The 23865-nt window shown below is 35.7% G+C and overlaps 1 pseudogene; it reads left to right on the top strand.

Moving 5' to 3' along the window:
• Window positions 1-5458: 5458 nt before the first annotated feature.
• Window positions 5459-8154, top strand: LOC118840840 (annotated as a pseudogene).
• Window positions 8155-23865: the final 15711 nt, after the last annotated feature.

Raw genomic sequence — 23865 nt, forward strand, 5'->3', positions numbered from 1 at the left:
AACAGAGATCAAGAAATCTAAGGTAGTTCACTTCAATAAATAATAGTGCTCAAAAGAAATATCCTCAAAGAAGTTTGCAAATGTGTCAGCTGCATATTAGAAGACTTAGGGGAAATCATAAGCAGCAATTCCCTTAAGCCCTGTCTCACTTCCAAGTTCTCAAACAAAAACTTTCCTTTTAATGCAGGTGCCTTGGATGGTACATCAAAACCTGGGTTTCAGGGAGATGGGTCCAAGGAGACAAGGATTCTCCTTTTTGCCTCTTTCCTTGACACAGTAGGTCATGTTAAGGAGGTTGCTTGATCTCTATGAGTCCTTGTTAGTCCTTCCAGAAATCAAAGATTATAGTATTGGACACCTGCCACCTAAGTGAAATGAAAATGATTAATAATATATTGGACTTTAGTTTCCCAAGTACCTCAGTTACTCCCTGATAGTAATGGAGATAGTAATTAGAATTGTAGACCATTTAAGTGTTATTTAGTGCACTAAGTAATGTACTAAACTAGGTGCTTGAGTAATTTAGTCAATCATATCATAGTAGCCTGAAAGAATAAACATATGACCTTAAGCACTTAACTTACAAAAAAAAAAAAGAAAAAGAGACTTGGGATTTTGAAGATGAAAGCTGAATATTTGAAAACATATTTGAAGAATGATATCATATACTTACTGAATTTTATTTGTTATTATTTTATTTTGATATCTACTTTTTATAATACATTTCAGCTTTTCTATTGAAACCAACATTTCCTACTAAAGGGAAGTTACATGAAAGTAACATAGTGTGTTATTTAAACTTTGTACCTCCCCCATGATGACTGTGTGAGTAGAGAACCACCTTGACAATACCATTGGTTGATCAAAGATGGGATGTGACTATGAAATAAAATAGCTAGTTTTTATAATTTTAATGGTAGTATTTAATGGTACTCAATGGAAATATTTTAATGGAATGTTTAATCGTCACACCCCATATTGCAATAATGAAGTGTTGGGGAAGAGATTTAGCTCTTTGGGTGGAGCAAGGGCATTCCTTCAACATCAAGGAAAATCGTTTCCTGCCTATTAATATATTAACTATTTCATTTTATAGTGCTATTTGGTGATTTTCATCTAAGTACCTAAAAAGCTAATAGAAGTAGAAGTTGAAATAGGCAAAAAAATTCTTGAGAATGTCAAATTTCCCTCTTTTTGATCAAGGCAAGTCTGGAAGTCCTGCTATCCTGGTTTTAGTGATTGACTGCCTTGCCTGGATTTCAATAAAGTCCCAATCATGCTTTCCTTGACTCTTTAGTCTCTGGCCAGCTCCTCAACAACAACCTTACCCATACCTTATCCAATTTTGCCATTGCTCCTGCATAGGGAAAATCATTTTTTGCTATGGTAATACTTGCCAACCATGTAACTTTTCAGACTAAATTTCCCCCTACCTGGCCAACACTTTTCTTTACATGTTGTCTCCTCCATTCAAGTGTGATTTCATTAAAGATATGAATTTACATGAAATGTTAATGAAATAAGTATAATTTGAATGAAAGATTTTTGAATGAAAGATATTAATTGGTTTTATATTTTTATCCCCAGTTCTTTGCAGTGAATTTACCTCATAGCAAGGGCAAAAATGAGTGGGTGAGGGAAAAAGCAATTAATAATTATACCTGAAAAATGACATTGGGCAAGTAGAGAAGTGAAAAACATTCTTGGATTAGAGTAAAAAAGAACTGAGGTTAAAACCTCTTTCAAAAATTTACTGTCTCTGCTACAGTATATGTAAAATGAAGGAGTTAGATTTCCTAGCATTTCCTTCCACTTCTAAATCTAGGATTGCAAGATACTATGAGAACAAATACCAAAACTTTTGCAATGAAGCTGAGGTAGTCCTTAGAGAATGTTTATTTCTATCACTAAACACTGTCATTAACATGAGAAAGAATATATCAATGCCATGAGTGTAGAACTTGAGCAAAAAAAATATAAAAGCTACAGATAAAAACACAAATAACCACAAAAATAGAAATTCCAAAAATCAAAGAGATAAAATTTAAAGCAACAACAAATCCAGGAAGCAAGCTGACAAAATCAAGCTGGTTTATTTGAAAAAATAAAATAGATATCATTAATGAAATTGATACCAGAAAAGGCAAGAGAATATAATTACCAAAATCAAATATAAAAAGAACTTAAAAGAGATGAAGAAATAAAAATGATAGAAATGATTTTGCTCAATTATGTGTAAAAGAAATCTGATACTGAAATAGAATGAATAAATATTATAAAAATATAAAATATTCAAATTAACAAAAGTGATAGTTGATTTAGTGGGTAAAGGGCCAGAAGGGGACATGAAATAAGGGGGACGTGTTCACATTGAACCACAGACATTTCTTAACCATGTGACCCTTGGCAAGTTACCTAAACCTCTTTCTGCCTAAATTTTCTCTTCTGTAAAATTGGTATAATAATAGAATCTCCCAAGGTTATTGTGAAGTTTAAATGAGATATTCGTAAAGTTCTTCACAAATTGTAAAGTGTTATGTAAATATAGGTTGTTGTTATAATAACAGAATAAAAATTGAGGATTTGAATAATCTAACATTAGGCCTTTCCCCCTTCCAAAACTGAACAAACCATATATTAATTCATTAAGCAAAAAGAGGGGGGAAAAGCCCAAGACTTGGTAAGTTTACATTTTGTTGGGTAGTGAGAGATGCAAAAAAAGAATAAAAAAATATCAATAAAACATCTGAAAATTAAAGAAAAGATCAAATGAAGAACCAAAAAAAGAGCCATTTTGTTATTATATTGTTAAACTAAATAGAAATTTAATCATATTGTATGAAACAGAAGTTCATAGGTTTATATTCAATATTCTTTTTATTGGATATTTAAATGTTATATGGTTCATTATTATTAAGTTCATATTAAAATATCTCCTAAATTAATCCTTTGAAAATCATTTGAATATCTAACCTTTTAATGTAGTCACTGAATGTAGCTATATTTTCATTATTTACTGTTTGGCTTTAACAATATTTGTTACTAATAAATGAAATCTTTTGATTTACAAGTTCACAGTGTTCCTGCTCCCATCTGAACTTGATATAAATTCAGTCAGCTTGATTTTTGTATATATGTTCTATGCTACTGTGTTGGTAAAACTCATTCTGTTTCATCTGATTACATCGTCTTTCCCCACTGTTATTTTGCTACCAAAAAAGTATAACGAATATCCATGGTACTAAAAAGTTGATGACATTCTAATAATATATTTCTTTTATTTTGCTCAGAAAAGTAGGAGTGCTAATTAATTGAAGCTTTCTTGAAGTTAGGCTCATCCTATGCTAATGTATATGCCTGTCAGCATTATCACCACTGTTTAACTTAATATCCTATGTCAAAGTTCAAAGCAAGGTCAATACAGTTCAACCAAGTCCAACTATCTTGAAGAGTTACTGTGAGTAGGAATGTGCTAGGTCTTGCATAAGACACAAAGTTCAGACAAAACATGATTCTACCTCTCATGGATCTTGCTTTGTATTAGAAGAATAAAATACAAATGTGTACAAAAATTATATATGTGGATGGGTTGTTATGTATATGCATGGAGGGAATACTGATAGCAATAAAATTATGAATCGAATGTAATGGTGCATAAATATACTTGCATAGTATGGTGATATAGGTGATTATAAATACAGAGAAGTATAGGAAGACTTATTTAAATTGATACAAAGTAAAGTGAGCACAACCAGCAAAACTATACCAATAATGACAGCAACAATATAAATGGAAAGAACAATAATAACAGTACATAAATAAACAAAACAATATGTAATAAAACATAATTATAATAAAGAAACTTGTCTCTGATAAAAAGAAATAACAGAACATCTCTTTCTGCTTCTTTGCAGAAGGAGAAGATTGAAAGTATGTGATCAAACCAAAACACTGAAAGGCCCTCTTTTATCTGCTTCTGATGCAGGACTTCTGAGAAAAGAGGAAAACAAAGCCAAGGTGATCAGTCCAAGCTTTATTAGGGGATTCACTTACAGGAGGACTCTGAAATGGGGCCTTTTAATGGAAAATAAACCGCAATTCATAATATTGTATAAACCAGTGTAGGTTTAAGCTATTTATGTGTTTCACCAAACCTTTAAAGAGTTGAGGGGAATGGGTTGAAAAATGCCGTATATGACCAAAATGTATTCAACCAAGAGGAAGCTGGCTACTAACAATATATCTTTCTTTACCTAGAGAGAATATTCATGGGTTTCTTGCTCCTAACTACAACTATAATCAATTAAATCCACATTGTGGAACATAGTGAATATTTTCAGACTATTGAACAGTTTTCAAATCAGAAATCCAAATATATAGAAGTGAAGAACAATATAGAAAAAGAGAAGCAAAAAATATTAAAGGAAATATATTCTTTATTCAAGCAAAACATAGTGACATTAAAGAAAGGATTTGTAAAAGTAACCTAAGTATCACAGATATCTCATAAAAACATGAGAAGGTTAAAAACCTGATAATACTGCAAGAAATATAAGAAGACTTCCAGGAGCCAAGATGGTGGATTAAGCATACAATTGCCTTAACTCTCATATTCAGCTCCAAACAACCATTAAAAAGTGCCCTAAACCAAACCTTGGAAGAGCAGAACCATTAAAAAGATGGGATAAAACAATCTTCTTGCCCAAGAAACTTGGAAGGTTGACAAGCAAGTTCTGCCTTACTCAGGTAAAAGAGGAACACAGTCTAAGACAAGAAGCATCCTGGTAAGCCAGCAGCAAGCCCTACCTCAGCAAACCAGTGGGAAGCCTTGAGCCCCAGCACTGCATAAAAAGCAAATGCCAACACCAGGAACCCATCCCCTCAGCACACTTGCCTCAGCAAAGCCAGGTGGATGGGCAAATGCCAGAAGTGCTGGGATCCACCACTTGCTTCAGCATACCTTGAAACTGAATGCGCCTAAGCAAACAGGCAAGCACCAACACCAGGACCCTCCATAGGGCTCACTACATGGGAAGACACCAATACTGGGCAGACACAACCCCATGTGCCTTGGCTCAACACCAGGTAAGCTGCCAGAATCCTGCAGCCTCCAGCAGCAAAAAGCATCCTGCACTCAAGAGTTTTACCAAATTCATTCTATGGCACAAAGATGGTGCTGAGACTTAAATCAAGAAAAGCTAAAACATAGAAAGAAAACTATAGACCAATTTCCCTAATGAATATTGATGCAAAAATTTTAAATAAAATACTACCAAGGAGATTATGGCAATACACAAAGACCATATACTATAAGCAGATGGGATTTATATAAAGAACAAAGAGTTGGTTCAATATAATACAAGGGCTTGGGGGCAGATAGGAGATGGGTACTGGGAGAAAGAGAAGAGAAGGGAGGTGAAGAGATTGACCATGTTTTTTTTAGCAGGTACACCAAAAGATGGCAACAACAACAACATGACAAGAAGTTCTAGGTCTATACTGCAGCATTTTCAGGCTTGCAAGGAGGTGACATGCAGCATCGGGGAGATGGGGGACACCACCAGAGAAAATCAATGCACTATGAATGAAGCCAGAATGTTGTTCCAGAAAAACAAAAATCCTATGGATTATGAACTAATTAAACAACATATAGAAGAATGCACAGCAAGAATTGGAACAGGGATCTGAGCCCTCTCCTGGTTGGTGGTTCTTGGAGGAAGAGTAGCGCTGGTGTGGCAGAGCTTGTTCTGTAGAAATAGCCCCGAAAACAACAGCACAGTCCCTCAAGCTTGGGACGAAGTACTCTCTACTCTATAAGCAGTCATACCTCCACAAAAACATCAAGGGTCAAGTAAATTGGCTGGGAACACAGTCAAGCAGTGAAAACAGACTCAGATTCAGACTCAGACTTTAGAATCTTTCTTTGGTGACAAAGAAGACCAAACATACAGCCAGAAGAAGTCAACAATGTCAAAGAACCTACATCAAAAGCCTCCAAGAAAAACATGAACTGGTCTCAGGACAAATAAGAATTCAAAAAAGGATTTGGAAAAACAAGGTAGAGAAGTAGAGGAAAAATTGGGAAGAAAAATGAGAATGATGAAAGAAATCCATGAAAAACAAGTCAATGACTGGCTGAAGGAGACCCAAAAAAAATACTGAACTAAATAACACGTTAGAAAAATAGACTAACTCAAATAGAAAAGAGCTCCAAAAAGCCTATGAGGAGAACGATGCCTTGAAAGGCAGAATTAGCCAAATGGAAAAGGAGGTCCAAAAGACCACTGAAGAAAATATTACCTTAAAAACTAGATTGGAGCAAGTGGAAGCTAGTGACTTGATGAGAAAACAACATATTATAAAACAGAACCAAAGGAATGAAAAAATGGAAGACAATGTCAAATACCTCATTGGAAAAACCACTGACCTGGAAAATAGATGCAGGAGAGATAGTTTAAAAATTATTGGACTACTGATAGCCATGATCAAAAAAAGAGCCTAGATATCATCTTTCAAGAAATTATCAAGGAGAACTACCCTGATATTCTAGAGCCAGAGTGTAAAATAGAAATTGAAAGAATCCACTGAACACCTCCAGAAAATGATCCCAAAAGAAAAATTCCTAGGAATATTGTCACCAAATTGCAGAGCTCCTAAGTCAAGGAGAAAGTACTGCAAGCAGCCAGAAAGAAACAATTTGAATATTGCAGAAACATAATAAGCATAATACCAGATCTAGCAGCTTCTACATTAAGGGATCGAAGGGCTTGGAATATGATATTCTGGAGGTCAATAGAGCTAGGATTAAAACCAAGAGTCACCTACCCAGCAAAACTGAGTATCATGCTCCAAGGCAAAATGTGGATTTTCAATAAAATAGAGGACTTTCAAGCTTTCTCAGTGAAAAGACCAGAGCTGAATAGAAAATTTGACTTTCAAACACAAGAATCAAGAAAAGCATGAAAAGGTAATCAAGAAAGAGAAATCATAAGGGACTTATTAAAGTTGAATTGTTTTGTTTACATTCCTACATGGTGTATATAATTCATGAGACTTCAGTATTAGCATAGCTGAAGGATATATACATATATAGAGAGACAGAGGGCACAGGGTGAGTTGAATATGAAGGGATATATAAAAAAAATCAAATTAAGGGATGAGAGATGAATATGTTGAGAGAGGGAAAAGGGAGAGAGGGAATGGGACAAATTATCTCGCATAAAAGTGGCAAGAAAAAGCAGTTCTGTTGGAAGGGAAGAGGGGGCAGGTGAGGGGGAACGAGTGAATCTTGCTGTCATCGGATTTGACCTGAGCAGGGACTAACATACACAATAAATTGGGCATCTTACCCCACAGGGAAGAAGGAGGAAGGAGATAAAAAAGGGAGGACAATAGAAAGGAGGGCAGGTAGGGGGAGTAGGTAATCAAAAACAAACACTTTCGAAAAGGGACAGGGTCAAGGGAGAAAATTGAATAAAGGGGGATAGGATAGGAAGGAGCAAAATATACTTAGTCTTTCACAACATGAGTATTGTGGAGGGGTTTTACATAATGATACACATGTGGCCTATGTCGCATTGCTTACCTTCTTAGGGTGGGTGGGTGGGGAGAGAAGAGGGGAGAGAATTTGGAACTCAAAGTTTTAAAAACAGATGTTTAAAAAAAAGTTTTTGCATGCAATTAGGAAATAAGATATACAGGCCATGGGGCATAGAAATTTATCTTGCCCTACAAGAAAGTAAGGGAAAAAGGGGATGAGGAGGAGTGCAGTGACAGAAGGGAGGACTGGACTGGGGAATGGGGCAACCAGAATATATACCATCTTGGAGTGGGGGGGAGGGTAGAAATCAGGAGAAAATTTGTAATTCAAACTCTTGTGAAAATCAATTCTGAAAAGTAAAAATATTAAATAAATTTAAAAAAAATAAAAAATGTAATTGGGAAATATTCAAGGAAATAAATTAAACACAGTGGAGCAAAAAAAAAAAAAGAAAAATTGAAACAGGTTTGTATTATCAGATGCCACATCCAAGGCCAATTTGCCAGCCTCCGATGGCCCTCACTCCCCTACAGAGTTGTGGACTTCAAACCCAGGAGAAGCTAAGGAAACTTTCCAAAACATTATATCTCACGTCTCGCAATGAAGTTTCTTAATTCAAGAAATAGGTTCTCTGTATGAACTGTGAGCCAGGCCTCCTTGACTTAAGTCCAGTCAGGGAAAAGAAGTACAAAGAATATAGAATCTTTGCTGTACTTTTTCTTAAACACTCAAAGATTCAGGTCCTTCTTCTTAATAACACCATTTTAATGTCCTTGAATTTATCAGTATCAATGTATTGCTACTAGATGACCTTAGTAACATCTTAGATGAAAGTCTTAACATAGGGAGAATTGGGTTTAAATTTAATATCTATTCACTGGATGCAGATGGCTCTGGAGGAGAAAGTGAAGCTGGTGACCTTGTACAGCCCTCCCTCACTCAAATCAAAGTCAACTACAAGTCATGTCATCATTTCCCTGATGTCCTCTTTGAAATTGAATGACAAATGTAACCAGAAGTGTTATCTACAGCAATAAGAGAATAAAAATAAATTGAAAGAATTAGAGTGGTCAATGAAGAAACAAAACTATCACTCTTTGCAGATTTTGTGGTGGTATATTTAGAGAACCCTAGAGCATCAACTAAAAAAAAATACTTGAAATAATTAGCAACTGTAGCAAAGTTACAGGATATAAGAAAACCCAAATAAATCATCAGCATTTCTTTACATGACCAATAAAGCCAAGCAGCAAGACACAGAAAGAGAAACTCCATTCAAAATAATTGTAAACAATATAAATTATTTGAGAGTCTACCTGGTAAGACAAATCCAGGAACTATATGAACACAATAGCAAAACACTTCTCACACAAGCAAAGTCACATTTTAACAATTAGAAAAGTATCCATTGCTCATGGTTTGGCCAAGCCAAAATAATTAAAATGACAACTGAGCCTACACTAATTTACCTATTCAATGCCATACCAATCAAACTACCAAAAATATTTAATAGAGCTAGAATAATAATAACAAAATTCATCTAGAAGAACAAAGGTAAGAGTATCAAGAGAATTAATTTTAAAAATATAAAGGAAAGTGACCTAGCAATACCAGATCTCAAACTTAAATATAAGGTATTAATCATCAAAACTATTTGATACTGGTTAAGAAATATAGTGGTAGATCATTGGAATAGATTAGGTACACAAGATACAGTAGTCAGTGACCATGACCTAGTGTTTGATAAACTCAAAGACCCCAGCTTGTGGAATAAGAACTCACTATTTGAGCAACAATCAACAAAACTATTTGGTATTGGCTAAGAAAGTAGTGGATCAGTGTAATAGGTTAGGTGTACAAGACACAGTATTCAATGACTATAGTAGTCTACTGCTTGATAAACCCAAAGATTCCAGCTTCTGGGATAAGAACTCACTAAGTGACAAAAACTGATAGGAAAACTTAAAAATAGTATGGCAAAAAACCGGGCATAGAATAATGTCTTAACTTGTATACAAAAATGAATTTCAAATGGGTACACATTTAGGTATAAAGGCGGATACTATAAACAAATTAGGAGAGCAAGGGATATTTTATCTCTCAGATTTATGGAGAATGGAGGAGTTTATGACCAAACAAGATATAGAGAACATTATTAACTGTAAAATAGATCATTTTGATTATAATAAATTGAAAAGGTTTTGCACAAACAAAGCCAATGCAACCAAGATTAGGAGGGAAGCAGAAAGTTGGAAAAGAATTGTTACAACCAGTGTCTCTGACAAAGGCCTCATTTCTAAAATATATAGAGAGCTGAGTCTAATTTGTAAGAATATAAGCCATTCCCCAAGTGATAAATAGTCAAAAGATATTAACAGGCAGTTTTCATAGGAAGAAATTCAAGCTATCTATACTCATATGAAAAAAAATGCTCTAAATCACTGTTGATTAGAGAAATGCAAATCAAAACAACTCTGAGGTATCACATCACACCTTTCATATTGGCTAACATGAGAAAACAAGAAAGTTATAAATGCTGGAGAAGATGTGAGAAAATTGGTATACTAATCCATTGTTGTTGGAGTTGTGAACTGATCTAAACATTCTAGAGAGCAATTTGGAACTATGCCCAAAGTGCAATAACTGTGCATTCCCTTTGACCCAGCAATATCACTTCTAGGGCTGTATTCCAAAGAGATCATAAAAATGGTAAAAAGACCCACATGTATAAGAACATTTATAGGAGCTCTTTTTCTGGTGACCAAGAATTGGAAACTGAGGGGATGAGTATCAATTGGGAAATGGCTAAACAAGTTGTGGTATATGAATGCAATGGAATATTATTGTGTTATAAGAAATGATGAGCAGGCAGTCTTCAGAAAAACCTAGAAAGACTTATACGAACTGATACTGAGTGAAGAAAGGAGAACCAAGTGCACATTGTACACAGTAACAGCCCTATGGTGCAATGACTCATTTTGATAGACTTAGCTCTTCTCAGCAATGCAAGGACCTAAAACAATCCTGAAAGACTTAGGATGGAAAATGCCCTCCACATCCACAGATAGAAATATGGAGTCTGAATGCAGATCAAAGCATACTATTTGCTCTCTTTTTTTTGGTTTAGTTTAGTTTTGTTTTGTTTTTTCTCTCTCATTGTTCCTCCCATTAGTTATAATTCTTCTATACAACATGACTAATGTGAAAATATGTTTAATAAGAATGTATATGTAGAGCCTATGTCAGATTGAACACTTTCTTTTGGAAGGAAAGGGGAGGGAAGCAGAGAAAATTTAAAACTTATGGAAGCAATGTTGAAAACTAAAAATAAATAAATTTATTTTAAAAAAGCCTCACTATTTGGCAAAAATAGAAAACAATAGCACGCAAACTAGGTACAGACCAACATCTGACACTGCATACCAAGATGAGGTCAAAATGGGTGCATGATTTATACATAAAGGATGACACCATAAGCAAATTAGAAGACCAAGGAATCTGTCAGATTTATGGAGAAGGGAAGAGTTCGTGGCCCAACAAGAGACAGAGTACATTATGAAATGCAAAATGGACAATTTCGATTACTTTAAATTGAAAAGTTTTTGCACAAAGCCAATGCAAACAAGATTAAAAGGGAAACAGAAGGCTAGGAAACATATGTTTTTACAACTAAGGTCTCTGATAAAGGCCTTATTTCTAAAATATATAGAGAACTGAGCCAAATTTATAAGAATACAAGTCATTCTTCAATTGATAAATGGTCAAAGAATATTAAAAGCCAGTTTTCAGAGGAAGAAATTCAAGCTATCAAAAGTCATGTGAAAAAATGATCTATATCTCTATTGATTAGAGAAATGCAAATCAAAATAACTCCGAGGTTCCATGTCACATCTATCAGATTGGCTAATATGATAAAACAGGAAAATGATAAATGTAGGAGAAGTTGTAGGAAAATTATGACACTAATGCATTGTTGTTGGAGTTGTGAACTGATCCAACCATTCTGGAGAACAATTTGGAACTATGACGAAAGGACAACCAAACTGTGTATGACCTTTGATCCAAGTACAAATGACTCATGAAAGAAAGTTCTATATATATCCAGATGAAGTCTGATGGACTCTGAATGCAGATCAAAGCATATTTTTCCACTTGTTTCTTTCTTGTGTTTTTTTTTAATTTCTTTCTTCTTTCATGCCTATGACAAGTACAATTTTTTTTTACCTGATAGCACATGTATAAACTATATCAAACCACCTACCATTTTCAGAGAGGGGAGTCAGGCAGGGAAAAAAATTTCAAAAGCAAAATCTTGTAAAAATGAATGCTAACTTTTTTCTTGACATATAACTGGGGAAAAATAAAATAGCATAAAAAAAATAAATAAAAATACGGTGACAAGAAACCAAAAAAAAAATGCAAAGAAATAGTTGGGGAGGACATCGAGGGCTACTCAACATGGGGAAACATTTTGTTCTGTGGACTTTACATCAGGCACTGAAATAAATGCAGAATAGAATAAGCTGTTTCTGCCCACTATAAAGGAAGGCATTAGGAGGGGTTTAGTACTTCACCCTCTAGCCCTCCAATCAGAGGGAAGAAGGAGCTGGAAGAAGTAGCATTAATCAAGACTTGAGTTAGCAGCATGGTGGTGAGTTTAGAAGCGATGAACTTATCCTGGAAAGGGCATCTTGTTTTAGGAAGGTAAAAGCAGACAGAACAGCAGATGCAAAGTATTGTAATCTTGATGTCACTCTCCATGTTTATTGTTCTAAAATGAAAATTTCTTATTTCCACTTATACTTGAATATACTAAAATTGATTAACCTAATTTTTTTTGCTCCTTTTCATTTCCTAATCCTATTACATGACAACTAATATTACCTTCTCCTGATCTCAAGAACTCAGGAGGCTGTATGAATGAGAGGAAAAGGGGAATATGTGCTGCCATATTTATTTCCACTTACATTTTTCCATTCTCTGATACAGAAACAACTGCCAAAGGAATGAATCTTTGGAATTCTATGACTGCTGGAATACTTAAAGATAATAGCAATTATAAAAGCTACTAGTATGTTGGGTTTGATGAATGATGTCCTTAATGGCAAGAGAGAATGACATACAGAATCAATTGACTTAGATCAGTACCTGTGGGAGAAAAATAAGTAAAGACAGGAATAAAGTACTGGAAAATTGAATGTTTGAACTTCAGTCTCCTTCCCTTGTACTATCATTGTAGTGTGACTATAATATTCACAGGTAAGCCCACATTCGTGGCTTGTGCTTCAGCATTTACCACATATAGTATAAATTGAAAGAATCCTGATTTTAGAATCATGATACCTACATTCAAATAGTATTTGGAATACCTACTTGCTTCTCTACCAGTAAAATGGGAATAATAACTCTTGCAGTTCTACCTGACAAGGTTTCTGTGCTTTGGTACCTTGAAAGTTCTACATAAATTTGTACTTTTATTATTGTAAGGAACCAAGCATTAACAGAACTGTGCAATCAGATCAAATCTAATAATGTCTCCTTGAATTTTATCACATCAGCTTACTTCTGTTTTCTTATCTCTATCATAAGGGTTAGAACACTGGAAAATCATATAGGAGAATCACCATTTTAAGTGCTAAGCATAATACTTTGCACAGAGGAGATGATAAATGAGAGGCTTCATGGTCCTATGGAAAGAGTGCAAGATTTGTCATGAATGGATCTTGATTCCAACTGCAGATCTACCGCTGATTATATGTATGGCCTTGGGAAAATCACTTAATGTCTCTGAATCTCAGTTTCCTCATTTATAAAACTGAAAAAGATCACTTCTAAGATGACTTTCAGTTCTAATTTTATGATACTATGATCCTCTCAGGTAAATTGAAGAATAACTGAGTTCAAAACCTGCCTCAGAGATTAGGCAAATGAATTAATTTTTGCAGTCCTTAATTTCCTCATTTGTACAATGGGGATGATTATAAGACCTGACTTAAAAGGTTATTGGGAAGATCAAATGAGATAATGTGTGTGAGGTACTTTGAATCCTTTAAATACCATAGAACTATTGGCTATCAATAAATGTTTGAGGAATGAATGAATGATTGAATAGATTTTTTTCAGGTCGGGGCGGCGGGGATTAGGTCATTTCAATCGGGCCTAGATGGGAAAGTTGCATAAAGTCCACACTGTTGGTATTTTTATACATAAGCTACAGATGTAGTCCTATTTTTTGTACATCCCATGGTAACTTTAAAGTCTCAGGTTATCACAAGATTATTTAAGTTGTGCTGCAAATCTACCAGTAGAAAATCTATTTTAAAATCATTTCTTCTAGATGATCTTCAATTGTTGTGACTCCTTTTCAGGAATTTCAGGGAGAATGTCACCATCTGGCCAGGCTAATCAATGTTACTAATGTATTTTGTAACAAATTTCTCCTTTTAAAACCATCATTTACTCTGATTTCCCAGCAGTTGAACTAAACACTCAGCAGACAGATTTGTCAGGACCTTTTGCTAAGATTTATGTGGTCTATCTTGCCAGTGTAAGTTAAAGAACAATACACAAAAGGTGGAACAGGGAAAGAAAATTGAAAAAAAGCAATGTGAATAAAGACAGAGACAGAGAGAGAGAGAGACAGAGAGAGAACCAAGCAGTTTTATGAAGATGCTAATACTATATTTTCTTATTGGTATATTCACAGTTAGAAGCATCTTCAAAACCTCATAGGCTTGTGACCTATACAAAACAATAATTTTAGTGTTTTTGTCTGTATTAATCACACTTAAAAAGGATATACCATGTATTTATCTAAATTATCTGTTGTAACACTAAAATAATTATGTTGGTGATGCCTGTGCCTTAGGATGGATCAACTAGGCTGCAATGCTCTTTACCAGGTGAAATGGCATCCAGTTAATTTTGATGGGACCTAGTATAGAGACATGATCAGAACAAATTTTGTAATTAGTTGTTTAACTGTGGTTAGTACTGTTCAAAAGGTTTATAGTGAGGGGTATAGAGTAGAATGAGTTGAATGGGACCAGAAGCTGAGCAGGCACTGTATCTAGTAGACAAAATAAAAGTTCATATCAAGATTACAAATTTCAGGTGTGTGAGGCAGAGAACAAAAGAGAGAATCCATGCAATAGATGATTCATAGTTGGGAGATACAGTGGAGACGGATAATAACATGATGGAATTTCCAAGGTAAACAGGTATGTGAAGGAAAAATTAAGAATTGTTGGGACACATCAAGTAGTCACCAACTAAACAAATTTTGTAAACAGAGGTCTCTGTCAATGGAGTTTTTAAAATTCTTCCCAGTGATAGCTGGGAATAGAACTCTATGAAGGCCTATTGATTTTCTCCTTAAAGGGCATTTTTGAGTCAAAAGACATTATTAGGCTTCTAAAATGTTGGGGTAAAGATCTCTTGAGATAGTTTATCCCTTCAAGTAATGTTGAAGGCTGGGTAGGATATTTGGTATATTCAATGCCTGGAGAATGTCCATTGTATCTGCTTAGGGAAGCTGGGCAATTTCAGACTGAAAGGGGTGGAGATATACTGGTATAATCTTCAGGGTAAGGTAGAGGATGGTAACCAGAGTTTTTCCTTAGGCCTTTCCACATGTCAAAGAGAATGGGGCTCACTCTGTTGATAGAGTGGACATAAACAGTTTCACAATATTTGATAACTAAATATAAAGTAAGAAATAAGAACTCATAAGAAATTTCTTCAACCACAACACTAAAGCAAAATAAGATATTGCTAATACAATAGATGTTTTAAGAATATATTGGTTTCAAATATTAATTTAATTTTATATTAATGAAAACAGAGAGAGGTGATTGAACATTTTTATCAAAACAATTATAAGAGTTGTCAGTTGTGATTCATTATTTCAGTTCCAAAATACACAAGACATTTGATTATTTTCTGAGAATCCTATCTCCTGGAATGCCATTATTGATTCAAGTACATTTTTATTGTTGTTTCTAACAGGGAATCAATATTGGAACAAATAATTAATTTTTAGTGAGTTGAACAATAGAATGAAAAAAATTAAAATGTTCCTTGAGATCTGTCCCACTATACTTAATAGTCAGAAACTATTGCTTTTCATTTAAAAATGTTTTTTGATTGAAATCTTTTGGTTTTTATATCATCAAAGTTTTCCCCATTATCCCTGCTCCAAGTCTCAGAGAGTTATCCTATAAAACAGAGATTATTTTTAAAGACAAAAAAGAAAAAGAAGAGGAAATATGAGTACCACCAATCAATACATGAACAGCATTCTTTCTTTAACATATTCCAGCCATGAGTTTCATTCTTCCAGGTCTCAATGATATCTACAAGGAAGTATTGAATTAAGTGCCCTAATATATACCAAGCAAAGTTCAAACTGCTGAAGATACAAAGAGAGCTTCTTTCAGAGGTGAAGAACCTGCAGCCTACAGGCCTCTTGTAGCCCTCTAGGTCCTCAAGTGTGGCTCTTTGAATCCAAACTTCAGAGAAAAAGAAATCTCCTTAATAAAAGGAGTTGTTCTGTATAACTTGGACTCAATGAAAAGGCCATACCTAAGGACCTAGTAGGCCACATGTGCCCTCAAGGCCACAGGTTCCCTACCCCTGTATTCAGATCTTGGGTTCATAATGCTTATTAACTGTACTTTTTGCACTGGTTTACATACATCTGAGTCCATGATGTTGATTTGGTCCTTTCCAGTTTTGTTTATTTCCTTTGAATTACTGGATACCACTATTTCTTTTCTGCTCTCATATTTGTCCTGCTTTATGGTGTCTAGAAATACATTGAAGCCATTTGCATTGTTTAAAATTTTCATCTGGACATTCTTTTCTTTTCCCACCAATTTTAAACTAAAAGTCCTCTAGGTTAGAACAACAGGTGTCCAGGTTACATTATTTCCAATCCTTGTCAGAAAAGATTTGATTCTCTATATAAGTTTGTTATGTTTGTGTCTTGATCTAAGGAAAGTACCAAAAGCTAAATCTTTTCATCCGAACATTTTCTTAGTCAGCAAATGCATCTTTCTCTTCTAGAATATGTACCTTCAATCATCAGTACTTTATTTTTTTTTATTTTCTTCCAATCACATGTGAAAACAAATTTTAAAATTCCTTTTCAACCCATCAATTGGGGAATGGCTGAACAAGCTGTGGCATATGAAGGTGATGGAATACTATTGTGCCATAAGAAATGGGGATGATGCAGACTTCGTAACAACCTGGAAAAACCTACACGACATAATGCTGAGTGAGCAGAGCAGAGCCAGGAGAACGTTGTGCACAGCAACAGATATATGTATTCTGTGAGTACCAACCCTGACATACTTTGCTCTTCTTAGCAACCTAAGGTGCAAGGACAACTCCAGGGGACTCATGATGGAGAATGCTATCTTCATCCAGAGAAAGAACTGTGAAATTTGAATACAGATTGAGGCGCACTACATGCTCGCCTTTTTTGCTTCTCTTTTGTTTTTGTTTTTGGGTTGTTTTTTTTTTTGGTTCTGTTTCTTCTTTCTCATGATTCACTCCATTGGTCATAATTCTTCTCCACAATTTGACTAGTGTATAAATTAATTCAATGCAAAGTTATACGTGATAGTTATATGACATTCCATGCCATCTTGTGGAGGGAGGGGGGAGGGAGGGGGGAAAATCTGGAACTCAAAATTATGTAGAACTGTGTGTGGTAAACTAAAAATAAATAAATAAATTTAAAAAAAATCCTTTTCAAAAAGTTTTTTGAGTTCCAAATGCTCTTTTTCCATCCTTCACTTCCCAATTATAGAGAAAGCAAGCAATTTGACATGTGTAGTCATGAAAACATATTTTCATATTAGTCATGTTGTTAAAAATATCAAAAAACAAAGAAACCAAAGAAAATAAAACTAAAAAAATTCTTCAATCTACATTCAGACTCCATCAATTCTTTCTTAGGAGATGGATAATACTTTTTCATTGTAAGTCCTTCAGAATAGTCATGGATAATTTTATTCCTGAGAATAGTTGTCTTTCACAGTTAATCCTCATGCAATATCGCTATTACTGTGTACACTATTCTCTTGGTTTGGCAATATTCACTTTTCATCAATTCATGTAGGTCTTTCCAGATGTTGCTGAACTCATCCTACTCACTCATCATTTCTTATAGCACTATAATATTACATCACAATCATGCAACATAACTTGTTTAACCATTCCCAATTGATGGACATATTCTCAACTTCCATGATTTTTTGCACCACAAAAAGAGCTGCTATAAATCCTTTTGTACATATGGGTAATTTTCCTTCATATAGATAGATAGAGATGATATCAATATAGATATGTATTTGGGGTACAGACCTAGTAGTGGCATAGCTTAGTAAAAGGGTATGTGCAGTTTTACAGCTCTTTGGACATAATTTCAAATTGCTCCTGAGAATACTTGGATCAGTTTACAACTCCACTCCATCAACAATGCTTTAGTGTCCCAATGTTCGCATACCCCCTCCAAAATTTGTCATTTGGCTTTTCTGTCATAGTAGCCAACATGATAGATGTGAGGTGGTAGCTCAGAACTGTTTTAATTTGCATTTCTTTAATCAATTGTGATTTAGACCATTTCTTTTCATATGACTATAGATAGCTTTGAATTCTTCATCTGAAAACTGCTTGTTATTATTCTTTGACCATTTATCAATTGGAGAATGACTTCTATTCTTATGAATTTGACTCAGTTCTCTGTATGTTTGAAAAATGATGAGTTTATCAGAGAAAGTTGCTGTAAAGTGTTGTTTCACAGTTATCACTGCTGTGTATTTCCCTCCATCCTACTTTCCCCTGTCTTTATACTACACTCCCTCTTTTCACCCTATCATTCCTCAAAAGTGTTTTACTTCTGACCACTACCTCCCCAAAGACACCCTCCTTTCTATCAGTCTTCCCCTTCTCCTTAGCCCTTTCCCTCCAACTTCATTCTAGAGTAAGATCGATTTCTATAATCAATTTTGTGTATATGTTATTCCCTCTTTGAACCAATTTCAATGACAGTAAGGCATTGTGTACCACCCATCTTCCTTGTCACTATATCAGCTCTGTCTCTTTTATGTGAGATAATTTATCCTATTTTACCTCTCCTTTCCCCTTCTCTGTGTGCATCCCTTTATCAACTCTTAATTTTATTTTTTTAGCTATCATCCCATCATATTCAACTCACAATTGTGCCCTCTGTTGATGTGTACTCTTTTTAATTGCCCTACTAAACATAAAGTTCTTAGGAGTTACAATTATCATCTTCCTGTATAGGAATGTAAAAAGCTTAGCCTTATTGAGTCCCTTATGATTTCTCATTCCTGTTTACCTTTTAATGTTTCTCTTAAGTCATTTATTTGAAAGTCAAATTTTCTATTCTGCTTCTTGAAAGTCCCCTATTTCATTGAACATTCATTTTTTCCCCTGAAGGAATACTCAGGTTTGCTGGGTAGATGATTCTTGATTATAATCTCAGCTCTTTTGACTTCTGGAATATCATATTCCGAGCCCTCTCATCTTTTAATATAGAAGGTGCTAAGTTTTGTGTGATCCTTAGTGTGGCTCCACAATATCTGAATTATTTCTTTCTGACTGCTTGCAGAATTTTCTCCTTGATCTAGGACCTCTGGAATTTGGCTATAATACACCTGGACATTTTCATTTGGTCATCTCTTTCAAGAACTGATTAGATTTAAATTTCACTTTAATCCTCTGATTCTAGATGATCAGGACAATTTTTCTTAATATTTTCTTGAAAATTGTTGTCTAATATCTTTTTTGATCATGACATTCAGGTAATCTAATAAGTCTTAAATTATCCCTCCTTGATCTGCTTTCCAGGTCAGTTATTTTTCCAGTACAATATTTCCCATTTTCTTCTATTTTTTTTCATTCTTTTGACTTTCTTTTATTGTTTCTTGATGGATCATGGAGCCGTTAGCTTCCACTTGTCCAATTCTAATTTTTAAAGAATTATTTTCATCAGAGAGCATTTGTAAGTTTTTTTTTTCCATTTGCCTAATTTTGTTTTTAAGTGGTTTTCTTAAGTTGATTTTTGGATTTCATTTTACCATTTGATCTATTCTATTTTTAATGCATTTTTTTCTTCAGTACTTTTGGTGCCTTGTTTAAAAAACTGTTGACTTTTTTTCATAATTGTCTTGTAACAATCTCATTGCTTTTCCCAATTTTTCCTTTACCAGTCTGACTTGATTTTTAAAATCCTTTTCTAAGATCTTACAGAATTTTGTCTGGGACTATATTAGGAAGGCAGAATTTATGATTTCAAAGAGAATCTCATATGTGCCTAAAAGGTCCAGAACGGCAGGATATAAGGAATTCTCTAGGCAGAAGGCAGGAGAACTAAAGCCTGTATTTACACTCCACAATAACAAGCCCACAAACCAGCGTCCCCATTTTGATATTTTCATCAAAAGCTTCCAGGCCCAATAAGTCTGCCTTACAAGGGTAACCAGGAGGCCACAGAGAAGCGAGATGGTATAAGGCAAAATCGTATACATGCTTCCCCTCTACAGTAAGAAGATTACCCACTAGCCTCTAGTCAGCTCTGCTACCGGCAGCTCAGCTTCGGCTGTAGGCGTCTCTGGCTCCAACCGGAAAAGGAAAGGAGGATCTTCAAGCTGTCCTCTCCCCTCTTATAGAGTTTTTGACATCATCAAGGGCCGTCTGAACGACCAGGGCCGATTGGTTCTTGACTTGGCCCCTCCCCCTAGTGTAGACCACGTTAACACACCTCCCCTCAGCCAGCCCCACGACTCATCACACAGGAAGCTCTCTGATCCCTGGCATGGTCGCTGGGCCTCTTCATCTGGAAAAGCAAGCCCCAGCATCCGGGGAAGCTCAACGAGGCAAGCTGAGTCATTCAAAGAAAACAAAGTCCATTCTGGCTACACTCCACCCCTCACAATATTCTAGGATGCACAATCCAATCATAATTCAAATTAAATTATATATCCTAGAACATTGTGATCCAATTATGCAGGAAACTAAAACATATCATTCACAATAAAGCAAAATATATCATTCAGTGACATTCCCAAATATTGGTTTATGATTCAAATGTGATCCATCCCTAGATCCCAGCCAGATAATCGCTTCAATCAATCATCCCAAAATAATTATTAATAATTCAAATGTCCACCCCTAGATCTTCATATCCATTACATAGGATCAATAATATCATAACAATAAAACAATATAGCAAGGATAACACAAAATAAGTACACAGAACACTGTCATCATTCCCCCCCTCAAACAATTGGGGCTCAAAATCTTGGGGTAATGGGTGAAGGTCTCATTTTCCTTAGCTTCTTCTTGCTGAAATTGGATGCAGAGGTGTCCCTGCCCCAAAGAGTCCAATTCCAGAGTTCAGTTCTTTAGTGAGCTGGCAGGAATTCCAAGAATTCTACGTGCTTAGGCAGTCACCGGAAACTGCAGGGTGCTTAAACCTGCAGAAGACAGAACTAGTGACAAGGTTAACTAAAACAGAGAACAAAAAGAGTAGGCAAGTATGGGCTATTATCCTTTAAATAAAATCATCTCCAGTTTAGTTGAAATTTCAGTTATGCAGAGATCCAATATCAGAGCCAAACTCAGATGGGAAATGTTTCTTTTTAAACGGAACACAATGAGGAAACTAATCCAAGAAGATCCCACCCTAGATGGAGACCAGGATTGTCCTCCCAGCCTTTCCCCAGATGTACAAGCTTTCATCCATTAATCACACAAAGTCACCTTCCCTCTGAGTGGCTTGTGTCAATTACCAGCATCAGCCATACCTGTGGGGTCTGTGAATCTAACATTATAGCCCTATTCATGGTAAAATATATGGTTCAGGGGCATGATTTGGTAATTATCTTCCCCTGAATAGACAACTGTTACAGTGTTGTTCTTCCCATGGGCTATGACTTCTGCAGCCTTTGGAATATCATCTGGCTTCCATTTTACCCATACCTTAGCTCCCAACTTTATTCTATCAATGGAGCAAGCCCCTTTTGCCGCTCTAGTAGTTATTTTGGGAGGAGGGTCAGTTTTCACAAAGGGTATTTTTTCACAGGGGATAATAATCTTTTGAACTATCCTATCATTCCTACCAAATTGTACAGGTTTTTCACCCAAATTCTGGAGTGTCACAACAATTTCTTTTTGATATTTCGAATCTATCAGTCCAGCCAATACATGTACTCCTTGAGCTGCTAATCCTGGTTTAGGTAATATCCATCCAAAATGATTCTTGGGGATTCTCATACATACTCCAGTAAGGGTTTTTCTTATCTCTTTCCTATTCAACCTAAAATTCTCTATACAATGTAAATCATATCCTGCTGAACCAGGTGCTCCTGGACTTGGTAGTGGGACATCTTCGCTCACAGTCCAAAATTCAATATTTTGGATCTCACGTGTTTGCTCTTCTCTAATCTGGAAATTTGGGGTCATCATTCTGGCTAGAGGTGTACTCCCCCCTAAGGGCTATTATTCAAATTACGTAAGGCAATAGACAAATTATCCTTCCAATGTTGATATGAATTATTAGAGCTTAATTTTCTCAGCTGTTCTTTCAACAATCCATTCATTCTTTCAATTAGCCCAGATGCTTGTGGGTAATATGGAATATAATATATCCATTCTATATTATTCAACACACAATATCTTTTCACTTCTTTGCCCTTGAAATGTGACCCATTGTCACTTTGAATCTACATTGGGGTTCCATAGTATAAACTTACAATATCTAGGGTTTTGCAGGTGTTTTTTTGAGTTGCGTCCTTATAAGGACAAGCCCCTAGTACACCTGAATAGGTGTCAACACACGTACATACATATTTACATCCTTTATCCTGGGGTAGTAGGCCAATATAATCTATCTGCCAAATTTGGGCTGGAACTTTTCCCCTTGCTATTTCTCCAGTTACTATCCTAGGAAGAGTTCGTTCTTTTTCTAATTGATATATACAACATCCCTCTGTTATTTGTTTTAACAACGCATGAGAGATACTGATACCTCGATCCTGTGCCCATCGGTGGGTGGCCTGGACCCCTAAATGACCGGCGGTCTGGTGGACCCATCTTGTTAAGGCTGAGTCATCAGTTGGAGTTGGAGTAGGGACAATACATTCAGTGGCAATCTTTGCTAGTCGATCCGCGTGTGCATTGTACTCACGCTCTGGTGTGGTCAGGGTCGCGTGAGCATCAACATGAAAAACTGACAAATCCGTAACCAAAGACATGTCCCATATATTTTCCCATAACTCTTTACCCCAAACTTGTTTGCCATGAATCTCCCAATTCTGATTCCTCCATATAGGCATCCAAGTAGCAAATCCATTAGCTACTGCCCATGAATCAGTAGATATATGACATTGTCCTCCCTCCCTGCATTCTGATGGCCTGATGTACTGCCATCAGTTCAGCATATTGGCTACTTCCCCCTATCCCAGAACTTTCCAGAGTTCACCTAGTACAGGGGTTATAGGCTACTGCTTTCCAATGTCTCTTCTGCCCTAAATATTTTGCTGTCCCATCAGTAAACCAAGCGTGTTTCTTCTGTTCTACACTTAGTCCATCATACCCATTACTCCATTTCACTAAGGATGGCACCATCTGTTGCTTAGATTCAAGGGGTTTTTCATTTCTCTCAGTGCCAATGTTCGCCACAGATTCATGTAAAGCAGAAACTCCACTTTTGCCTGCTCTGGACCTATTCTGAATATACCACTTCCATTTGATTATGCTCGCCTCTTGTGCATGTCCAATTCTGTGAGAAGCTGGGGTACTCATTACCCAAGTCATAATTGAAATTCCAGGCCTTAATATCTCTTCATGACCCAGGGTTAGTTGCTCAGTTGCTACTAAAGCCCAATATGCAGCTAACAGCTGCTTCTCAAAAGGTGTATACTGCACTCCAGATGAGGGCAGTTTCCTTGACCAAAAGCCTAAAGGTACACTTCGGCTCTGTTGTTTTTGCCACAGACTCCAATTTGCATAGTCCATCTTGTACAGTCACTTGTAACTCCACTGGCCCATTTTGCGTAGTCCATAAGTCCAGAGCTAATTGTATAGCAGCCTTTGCTTCCTCAAAAGCTCTACTTTGTTCAAGGCCCCAATCAAATTCATATTTCTTTCTGGTGACTTTATACAAGGGTTTTAAAATCTGTCCCAAATGTGGGATGTGGTGTCTCCAATAACCAAATAGCCCTATGAACTTTTGGGCCTCTTTCTTATTAGTAGGGGTGGGAAAATCCTGAATTTTTTGTCGAGCTTGT

Source organism: Trichosurus vulpecula, chromosome 1, assembly GCF_011100635.1.
Source record: "Trichosurus vulpecula isolate mTriVul1 chromosome 1, mTriVul1.pri, whole genome shotgun sequence".
Classification (NCBI taxonomy): Eukaryota; Metazoa; Chordata; class Mammalia; order Diprotodontia; family Phalangeridae; genus Trichosurus; species Trichosurus vulpecula.